Raw genomic sequence first — 11,397 nt, forward strand, 5'->3', positions numbered from 1 at the left:
TGGACTACATTTACATAAAGTGTCATAAGATTAACAATCATGCACACACTCAACCATGTGAAATCAAAACTTCTTAATCGTTCATTCCCTACACTTCTGAGTGCTTCCCCCATATCCACAGAAGGGGTGGAAACGGCCTGCTGACCACTTTGCGCTATTGTTTTGGATGACTTTGGCGGCTGTCCCCTGAAGACCCGAGGCCTGGAGGCCTCCAGTTCACCTTGGCTGTCCTGCTGTGGGACAGCTGATCCGTCTGCAGCCACAAGAGATGAGATTTAAGGGGTCACAGGCAAGGGGATTCGGAAGGGCTGGACTGTTATGACATAGCGGATAGTAAATGCTCAGTTGTTCAAATCCCAAAGGGAAACTCTAAACAACTTGTTTTTCAATTTGTATAAACTTCAAGGTGTGTGCCTTGAATTCAGTAAGACCACCAAGTCTTATATGTTTTTACAAAACTAGATTAAACATATATTAATAGAAGAAATGACTTTAAATACATAGATCTACAAATTACTACTATGATGACTTCTAAATCCTCTACTGACTCCCAGTTACACTTTCATTAAGGCAACAGTAAGACACAGATCTTAAAAGACCCAGGCAAAGAAACATGATACCCTGAACAAGTCGACTTCCAATTGAGTTTTCTTAATTTCACTCCTTTGAAGACAGCAGCTTGAGGCATAGATGCTGAAGGCTTTTCACACTGGTTAGATCTCAAAATGCTTCCCTTACAAACAACCATCTCTTCTTTATACATATTTTCCCTCTTTGAATTTAAATTCCCATTGTTTCACTATGTCCTTTCACTTTATCTTCCTGATAATAAAGCTCTCTCATAGCACTAAATTTTGCCAGTAATCTTTGGGAAAAAGAAACACACAGGGCAGAATTTTCCGGTTGACATTAGGGGATGGGGGGGCCACACGTCCGCATGTAAAATGATGCACGTTGACGTCGGGCGAGCATCCCAACATCATTTGATATCCCAGTGATATTTCGCTGGGCGGGCGCACGATGAAGTCCTACGAACGCCCGTCCGCCATTAATTAATGGGCCACTTAAGGCCCTTTAGTCTTCAATCAATGTTGATTTTTCCGCTCCCGTGCGATCTTTGGTTTGGCACACGGGCACAACGGGCAGGCGGGTAAGACGCATTTGTATTAACCTCATCCATGGGCGGGATAAGAGGGCTCACTGGGGTCGTGAATCTGCTCGGTGAAGTATTTATTGATTAAAGTTTTTTGAAACACGCCTGTGTGATCTGCAGTACTTCAGAACGCATCCCAGCAGCTTTTTCTGGACTGTTAACCTTCAGGTCAGCACTCTCCAGTGAAAAATCTTTTCTGTGCTTGCAGGTTCAGGAAGCCTTTACTGATCTGTCCACTGGAGGCAGCTCTTCTGAGGAGGAAGGGAGGGCTAGAAGGGGGAGGAGGCCAGAAGTACACATTCAGCCTCCAGGGGAGCCGCCTTTGGGAGTACAGGCGCAGGCACAAGGAGCGCAGGACCAAGAGGTAGTCCAAGGCAGAAGGCGCAGCAGAAGATGTCACTATCCTGCTGCCAGGGTATACAGGCAGCAAAGCAGCTACCTCAATATGTCTGAAGTGCAGTGCCAAAGGAGGCTCCGACTCTCAAGGGAGACAGTCAACTATATCTGTCAGATGATGTACCTAAGATCTCCCTCAACTGTGTGGGTGGACAACCCATGCCAGTGGCTCCAAAGGTCACAGCTGCCCTCAACGTCTATGCCTCTGGCTCCTTCCAGGGCTTGGTGGGTGATCTTTGTGGTGTCTCCCAATCAGGTGTCCACACTTGTGTCAAGCAGGTCATAGACGCTCTGTTCAGGCCTGCATTAACCTTCATCCACTTCCATTGGGACCAGGCAAGCCAGACACAACGAGCCAGAGGCTTTGCGGCCATTGCTGGCTTCCCTCGTGTCCAGGGTGCAATAGACTGAATACATGTGGCCATCAAGGTGCCAGCAGGTGAGCCCAGTGCCTTCGTCAACAGGAAGGTCTTCCACTCCATGAACGTGCAGATAGTGTGTGATCACAGGATGCTGATTCTACAAGTCTGTGCAAGATACCCAGGCAGTTCCCACAATGCCTACATCCTCAGACACTCCCAGGTGCCGGGGCTCTTCAGTGCTCCAGCCCGGCTGGATGGATGGCTGCTGGGTGACAAGAGCTATCACTTCAGAAAGTGGCTCATGGCGCCTCTCCGCCATCCAAGAACAGAAGCTGAGCAGTGGCACAATAGAGACCACGCCTCCACAAGGGCTGTGGTGGAGAGAGCTATTGTTCTTCTCAAGATGTACTTCTGATGCCTGGACCGCTCAGGGAGCGCACTCCAATAGCCCCCAGATCATGTCTTGGTGATAGTGGTTGCATGCTGTGCTTTCCGCAATCTTGCGCTGGAAAGGGGGGATGCAGTGGATGATGAGGACGTCGACACAGTGTCTGTGGCTGCACACGATGGGTTCAGCAGTGATTTGAGGATGAGCATGCACAAGGAAATGCTGAGGGGGTAGACGTTGACCCAGGACTACTCCAGGGAGACAGGGACACTCAAGATGCTTTAATCCAATGAACCTTCAGCTAGCACAACAAAGATGGATCATCAGGATAAGCCTGGGCTGCTGCCTCGATACTTGACACCTAAGTGTAAAATCTGCCAGGTCAGCAGCACTAACTAAGGGCCTTGTACATAAAGTGGAATGTCCAACAAATCACTCATTATACTTTTCTTAAATATACACATGCAGAAGAAACGAAGCACCTTCAGCCATGGTCACACATTTAACATTTAATGTGTGAAGCAGAAGTTATCACAAATAGAAAATAATAGTGTAAACAATCAAAAAGAAATCATAAGGGCCTAATCTCGGGCCAACACAAAAGGACCAGTGATAAACCCGTGGTGTGCCTAAGGTGCCTTATGCTTACATTTATGGGTGCTACGTCTTGGTGCTGCCCCATCGCTCGGAGTGGCATCTGAGACAGCCTGCTGACTCTGCTGTCCTGTTGGCCTCGATGACCTTGGTGGTCGTCCTCTGGCCCGTGGAGCCTGTGCTGGCCCCACCTGGGAGGGAGCTGACTTTTCCGCAGCTGACATCTCCCCATTCATCGCAGCCTCACCGGATGATACGGTCACTGGCAGAGGGACGGAGGAGCTGCCGTCCTCATCTGGAGCACCCTGAGAGGAGCCCGCTGAGACAACAGGCAGCTGCTGCACTGATGTGAGGTCGCTTGGGACCTCCCTGCTCACCGTGGATGGATGTGCAACGAGCTAGGAATCTTGATGCCCACACCATCTACCGCACTGGCACTGACCAGCTGAGGTCATTGCCGATGTGAGGGCTTGCTGGTCAGAGCGCATCCCCAGGAAGCCCTGGCGGGTCTCCTGGAGTAGGCTCTCCACAAGAGTCGCCGCGCTCTCCATGGTGGACGCATGGTGCTTGGACATGTGGCTCATTGCTTCGGCAAGCTTCCATATGGACTCCTACACCACGGACACCAAGCCAAGCATAGCCTCATGTATCTCCGCCAAATGGTCCCGCACACCCGGCCGCATTTCATGTTCCTGCTGCATCGTGGATAACTCCAGAGGCACATCATCAGGCACCAACTGAGCCTGGTCCCCTGCAGTGCTCTGACTGCTCGCACCATGGGCACTCTCACTGAGGTGCTAATATCTGCACCGATGCCTGCCTGGCAGAAATGGTGTGACGCAGGTGAGACTTCAGGCCCCTCAGTTGTGAGAGGGGGCATCTGCTGCTCCTCCCAGCCATGCACTGACGTTACTGAAAGGAAGAACAAGGTCAGTGGATCAGTTAGCCTGCAGACAATGACAAAGTTCGTCCCTGTCCCCCCCGGCTCATTATGCGCTCAACCTTCAATGGCCCAGCAATGTTGCATCAATAATTAATTTAACAATCGTCAGTATTATGGCTGTTGGGAGGACAATGTGGACCTCACTGTTGGCCTTAAATACTTGGCTGTGGCACCCCAGCCTCACTGACACCAGTAGACCTGCATGCATGGCACCTCTCCAGTTCAAGGGCCTCCTGCTCGAAGCAGCTTAATATGGAGAGCTGTGCCTGGCCACCTCCAGTCCTCAGACGCTCGGCCGCATTATGTGCATTCTTCTCCTGCAAAAGAGAGAAGAGCATTGATTAGGGCAAATTGCACGTGGACTGTGCTCGCACACGGCATGTCCCAACCAGAGTGCGACATATCAGGCCTCCAGTGCCTCCTCATCCCACTGCTGCTGATCACTCAGATAAAGGCCCACCCCCACCCCCACGCTGCCTACATGGTATTAGGAACCACACGGTATTTCCTCCCATAGAAAGGAGGTGCAAGCACGTGCAGCGTAGAGGGCAGCAGATGGTTCGTTGCCATGCCACCTTGATGCTCCCCTTCCACCATCTCATCACCCTGACTAGACGTGTCCTGGAGTTCTAAGTCTGCGTCTAGGTGTAGCTCCTCCAGGTTGCCCCCAAACCAGTCATGTGGGACTAAGATCAACACATGCTGCAGGGGAAAACTCATCTCCTCATGACCCACTCAGGCTGACCTCAGCATGGGCACTATCTGCTTGCCCACTGAGCAAAGGAAAAATGCCCTCAATAATTCAATGCAGTCACTACACTAAGACTTGGAAGGGTGGGTGGGGGTGGGGGGGGAGTTGGGGGTGGGGGGGGGTGTTGCTGCAGAGAGTAAGGCTACCTGCTGCGTTAAATACCCAATGCCAACATGGTACTCACCCTGCCAGAGCAACAAACCATTGAAGCACTTGCGGCACTGGATCCAGGTGCACCGCACCACGTCGCAGGAGCTCACCACAACGGCCACCTCCTCCCAGGCACGTTTCATCATGTGGGGGGAGCCTCCTCCTCCCATCCTGGGGGACCAACACCTCCCGCCGTGCTGCCAGCTCCTCAAGGAGGGCAGCAAGGCAGTCATCAGGGAAACGAGGGGCGCATTGGCTCCCTGCAGCCTGCCCTGCAGCCTGCCCTGCTCACCCAAAACCCTCTGCTGCGACCTGGAACTGGTAATTGTCAGCAGCCTACAAAAGGCTGCCAGGCCTTCTTTTAAATGGCTGCCGGGTCACCATTGGACCTGGCGGGCTGTGTACGCCCGCCACTGCCCGCACACTCCCACTATCCACGGAAGTCAGGGAATATGCCGGGCAGGCCTTAATTGGCCTGTCCACGTAAAATGGCGGCACAGACCCAATTGCGGGTGGCAATCAGGTCCATCCCCGCGCCCGCTCCCACTACCCCCACCACTGCCAAACAGAAAATCCTGGCCACTGTTTCTAAAATTCCCCCATGTTTACCTAATTAACATTTCAAATCTAACTTCTCTTCTAACATCAAAGCTCCCAGACTAGCTGCCTCTAATTCAATTAAGTCTCACGCACACACACACACACAGACACATATAGACACATCGGGCGGGATTTTCCACACCTGTCTGCCGCTGGGATCTTCCATTCCTGCCGCAGGTCAATGGGCTTCTGGCTGTGGGGCTGCCTTGCCCATGGTGGGTCCCACCCACGATGGGACCGGAAAATCCCAGCCATAGACACATCCCACTATTACTCTATTTTATAGTAAATTCCAATAACATCATGGAAATTATTATATCGTCTTGACATCCTCCCCTGAATTGAAAAATGAACTGTCATAATTTTAAAAGACGGCTTCATTTTTAGTAACCCATCTCATATTACTCCTATACTTATCTATATACTTACACTATTACATTACCAGATGCATACATTAACATAATATATATACAAATCATTCGCATCAACAGAAATCATTTCAGTTCAAAGTCCAGGATTTAAATGTCCAATTTTCTCTTTAAGCTTCAAACTCTTTATAAAGCATCTGCAATCAGATTTTCTCGTCCAGCCACATGTATAATCTGTAGATTAAATGGTTGCAGTAATAAATTCCATCTGAATACCCTTGCACTTCTGTCTCAAAATTTGTCCAGAAACTTTAAAGGATTGTGGTCTGTATAAACAATTGTTTCTGATGAATTGTTTGCCACATAAATTTCAAAATGCTGCAATGCTAACATCAAACCCAAAGTTTCCTTTTCAAATGCTAAATATCTTTTCTGTTGTGTATTCAACTTCCATGAAAAATACCCTATCGGTTTTTCAATTCCAGTGTCATCTTCTTATAACAGTACAGCCCCAATGCCTATATCACTTGCGTCAATGGCCAATTTAAATTGCTTGATAAAATTAGGCACTGCCAAAACTAGTGTCATAGTTTTCAAACTGTCAAATGTTTTCTGACACTCCTGCGCCCATTGAAACGTCTTGTTCTTTTTTAATAGTTCAGTCAGTGGAGCAACCACGCTGCTAAAATTTGGTACATATTTCCAATAAAACCCACTCATGCCCAGAAATCTCAAAACTTTTCTTTTTGTTGTAGGCACAGGTAAATCCACAATAGCCTTGACTTTCACATCTCTCAGAGCCACCTTACTGTGTCCAATGGTATGGCCTAGATGTGTAACTTGCACTTTTAAAAATTCAGTTTTAGCCAAGTTCATCACCAAATTAGCTTCTTGCAATTGAGGAAATAATTCTTCCGGATGTTGTAAATGCTCTTACCACGTATAACTGAAGACTATCAAGTTATCAATATAAACAGCACAATTTCTTAGACCATCAATTACTTTGTCAGACTTTGAAATATCACAGGTGCATTCTTTATACAAAATGACATGACTTTAAACTGATATAGTCCACCTGGCATCACAAAAGCTGATATCTCCTTTACTCTCTCCCATAACGATACTTGCCAATGTCCTTTTAGCAAGTCAATCTTTGTGATAAATTTTGATTGTCCCACTTTCTCAAGACAATCTTCCAACCAGGGTGTAGGATACGAATCTGCTTTGGTCACCGCATTCACTTATCAATAGTCCACATACAGTCTTTGTGTCCCATCCGGTTTCAGTACCAGTACAACAGGCAAACTCCGGTGAACTGGCAGGAACTGGAGACGAAAGTCACCGCTCGCCTACGGCGCTGGACAGGACTGCTCCGAGTGCTATCTTACCGAGGTCGAGTTCTGGTCATAAACCAGCTGATTGCCACCATGTTGTGGTATCGGCTGGTCACTTTGACCCCACCCCCGGACTTTGTCACAAGAATCCAGAAATTGTTAGTCGACTTCTTCTGGGACAAAAGATTGCACTGGGTCGCTGCTGAGGTTCTGAGTCTCCCGCTTAGGGAGGGTGATCAGGCGCTAGTGTGCCTACGCACACAGGTGGAGACTTTCCGCCTTCAGACCCTGCAACAATATCTTTACGTTGAGCCTCCTCCAAGATGGTGTGCCCTGACGACATATTTCTTCCGTCAGGTGCACGGCCTGAACTATGACGTGCAGCTCCTGTTTATAGAACAGAAGGGCCTCGGTGGCTCCTTGCAGGCCTTGCCCATCTTTTACCAGGACCTGATCAAAGTCTGGAACATGGTCACCTCGCGACGCAGCTCTCACCCATCAGGGGTAGCGGCTATCGTCAGAGAGCCGCTGCTCAGGAATCCGCCCCTCCGTCCTTTTCAGTGGTTGGCGGAGAGGAGGGCTGTGGCCACAAGGGTGACCAGGATCGGGGACGTGCTGGGTGGCAGAGGACTGGGCTGGTTGCTCCTGCAGGAGTTGGCGCGTCGCGCATCTGTGAGTGTCCAAGTCGCAGCTGATGCCAAGCAAGACCTGAGAACGGTCGTGTTCGAACCCGATGTTATTTTGGGTCTTGAGGTGGCCCAGGAGCGTTCCCCTGTTCGGACAGAATTCCACATTGGCCCCAAGCCCCGAGCCCTCCCTCGGGTGCTGGTGCCCCGCAATATGAGCCGCCTCGGGGACATGCCCTCTGTGCCTTTTGGCACGGCAAAGAGGAGCTTTTTGTACGGACTGCTGCTGCACACCTTCCATTTTCTCGCCCTTGTCCGCCGCCTGGACACGCCCTGGCGTGCCTTGTTGCCGTCCGGCGGCGGAGGCCCCCGATGGGAGGCTCTCTACGGAGGTGTCCTCCCCTTTTCTATCGGGGACCTGGGTTGGAGGGTGTTGCATGCAGCAGTCCCTTATAATCGTAGGATGCATAAGTTCACGAACTCTCAGGACACATGCCCTTTTTGCGGTCTTGTGGAGTCCGTGGACCATGCATATATAGGGTGTGGTAGGCTGCACTCCCTTTTTAGTTATTTGAAAAACCTATTATTAATGTTTTGTTTGCACTTCAGCTCCACGCTCCTGATCTATGGACACCCGGTGCGGAAGGGGGTCAGGAAGGAGGAGGACCTCCTCGTGAACCTGCTCCTGGGCCTGGCCACGTTGGCTATTAACAGGTCCAGGCAGCGGGCGATCGACGGGGGAGTCCCACCCGATTGTTTGTCCCTCTTCCGCGGCTACGTTCGCAGCCGAATGTCCCTGGGGAGGGAGCACGCGGTGTCTGCTGGCACTCTCGAGGCCTTCTGTGCTTGGTGGGCACCGCGGGGACTGGGGTGTTTTGTTGACCCCTTTAATCACATTTTGGTTTAAAGTTGTAAGTTTCCTTTAAACTTTGTTCTTGGTTTTACAGCTGACCTGAATTAGGGGCTGTGCCTGATTTATCCCAATTTTGTTAATTTAGTCTAATTGTTTTGACTCTATAAGAGTTACAACAGGCAAACTCCAGTTACTGCACTAGACTCAATTATATCATTTTGAAGCATGAAGTCAATTTATTTCTGTATTTGTAATAATTTTGCTGGATTTAATCTCTAAGGATGCTGCTTTACCGAAGATGAAACTACTACACATACATCATGTATAGCTAAGTTTATCCTTCCCAGCTTATTTCCACAAATATCTTTGTGCAACCGCAATAGCTTTTCCAAATCATTTCAACATTTCCCTGGAAGGTAACTCAATATTGCATTTAAATTTTCAAAGTACCCCCTCATTATCCAATTTGATTAGAGGAAAATCAATTTCAGAATCCTGCATTTCTACTTATTTCTCATTATCTACCACCACTAATTCCACCTTTTGGTCCTCTTCCCTGTCAAAGTGCTTTTAAGCATATTTACATGACACACCCTCTTCTTCTTTCTACTATCTGGAGTATTTATTAAATAATTTACTTCACTCAATTTCTTTTCAATCCTATAAGGTCCACTAAACCTTGCATTTAATGAATCACCTAGCACTGGTAACAGAACTAGTACTTCCTCTCCAGAAACAAATGAGCTTTAGCTTTCTTATCTGCCTTCACTTTCATCACTTGCTGTGATATCTTGAAATGTTCTATAGCCAACTCACATGCTCTGTTCAATCTTTCCCTGAAATTTGATAACTAGTCCAGGAGAATTGTTTCTGAATTTTGAACTACCAATTGCTCATGAATAAATTGCAGTGGTCCCCTTTCCTCATGACCATAAACTAGTTCAAAAGGACTAAAGCCAATTGATGCATTAGGAGCATCCCTAATAGCGAATAACAAGAATGAAATCCCCTATCCTAATCCTGTGGATAATCTTGACAGTACACTCTTATCACACTTTTTAAAGTTTGATACGATCTTTCCAAAGCCCTTTGTGACTCTGGATGATAAGCTGTTTATTTAAATTGTTTTATCCCCAAACAGTTCATTACTTCCTTAGTCAGCCGTGACATGAAATTTGAACCCTGGTCTGATATTTCCTCATATAAACCATAACTTATAAAAAATTTAGTTAACTCTTCCACAATCTTCTTAGTTGTAATAGTTCTTAAAGGTACCGCTTCAGGAAACCTAGTAGACACAATTAGTAAATACTGATTTCCACTTTTAATCTTAGGGAGTGGTCTTACCCAATGAATCATGAACCTAATAAAAGGTTCTTCAAGTGCTGGTATTGGGATTAAAGGTGCCAGCTTAATAACTGCTTGTGGTTTCCCTATCACCTGAAATGTGTGACTAGTTCCACAGACTTTGACTACATCCCTATTTTATCCTTGCTGGTGCCCTCAATGCTTGAGCTCCCTCCCAGCCCTCCAGCCCTCCCAGGCAGCATGTGGGCTCTCTGTGTAGAAGGGTCAGGATCCCACAGTTGCCTCTCAATCTGCATACTGGATGGACTGCACTGGGGCTGTGAGGCATCACCTTATCACATTCCATTGAGGCCCATGTCCCCTCTACCATTCAGCAAGGTGATTATGAGCATTGGGGTTTCACTTACCCTGGTGGAGCAGATGATGTCGTTCATGTATTTCCTGCACTGCAGTGCAGTCCTCTGATGGAGACACTGCATGGGCACTGATCACCCTTGAGACTTCCTCCCATACTGGATTGGTCTGTCAGTTCGGCCTCCTCATCCTATCTTCTGGGTAGAGGATGCCCCTTCTGGCCTCCACTTCATTCTGCAGGACTTCCAGGAAGGTGTCAATGAATCTGGGGGCCAGAGCTCCCTGTGATCCTCCTTGAGTGGTGGGTAGGTTGATGTCCAGGCAACTTTTAAATTCGACGCCTGGATTTCGCGGTGGAGCATGCGCAATCCAGCGCACCCTGCCGTGTGAGATGTCAAGAAACCCCCGATTGTATAATTAATGAATAATTATGCGATTTGGCACGAATTCCCACCAGCCTCCGTGATGTGAAAGACTTCCCATTCCAATCTTTATTTTTCACCTGTCACTGTCTTTATTTGAAAGAATGAAGTGGAAAATCATGGCCCATGTTAACTAAAAAAGATATCAATGTCAAGCTGTAGTATAAAAACACCATGAACGTACTCACCTTTCATGAATGCATATAATGCAACTATATTATGCAAAGATCCTGAAGGTAAAAACCAACTCATCTTATTTTCAGGACTAACTGAATTAAGATACCAAAAGATTTATATATGGCCAAAAGACTGTAAGATTATGGATTAGGGCTCGACAATCTAATGGGACCTTGAGTCATACATCATAAGCAAAGACTATTCCAACAGGAGAAAATATATTTCATGACTGTTGAAATAAACTATTGATCTTCTCAATATACTATAACTCCACCTTGCAAAATTAGCAATGTCCTCCTAATCCATTATTCAAACATAATCTCATTTGTCAGCTTCACTCTTAAACCTGTTCTTCTCTTTGGTGAATACAAACTGTTTGTCTTCCACTTTAGTTTTTGGAATTTCAGGTCATTTCTTCTTTATTCATGTGTCTCATCTGGCATTGCATATGAAACCTTTTTCTGAAGCAGTTTTACAATTTTAAGGCTTGTACAGTCTTCTGAGGATGCTACAGAATGCAATAAACATGGATATAATTGGCATACTCCTGTTTCTATGTGCCTATGTTCCTATAAGCACCATTAATGCAAGGCACAGCTTCATTTTTCTTTCTAGTCT

The sequence above is a fragment of the Carcharodon carcharias genome, chromosome 4 (assembly GCF_017639515.1).
Source record: "Carcharodon carcharias isolate sCarCar2 chromosome 4, sCarCar2.pri, whole genome shotgun sequence".
Classification (NCBI taxonomy): Eukaryota; Metazoa; Chordata; class Chondrichthyes; order Lamniformes; family Lamnidae; genus Carcharodon; species Carcharodon carcharias.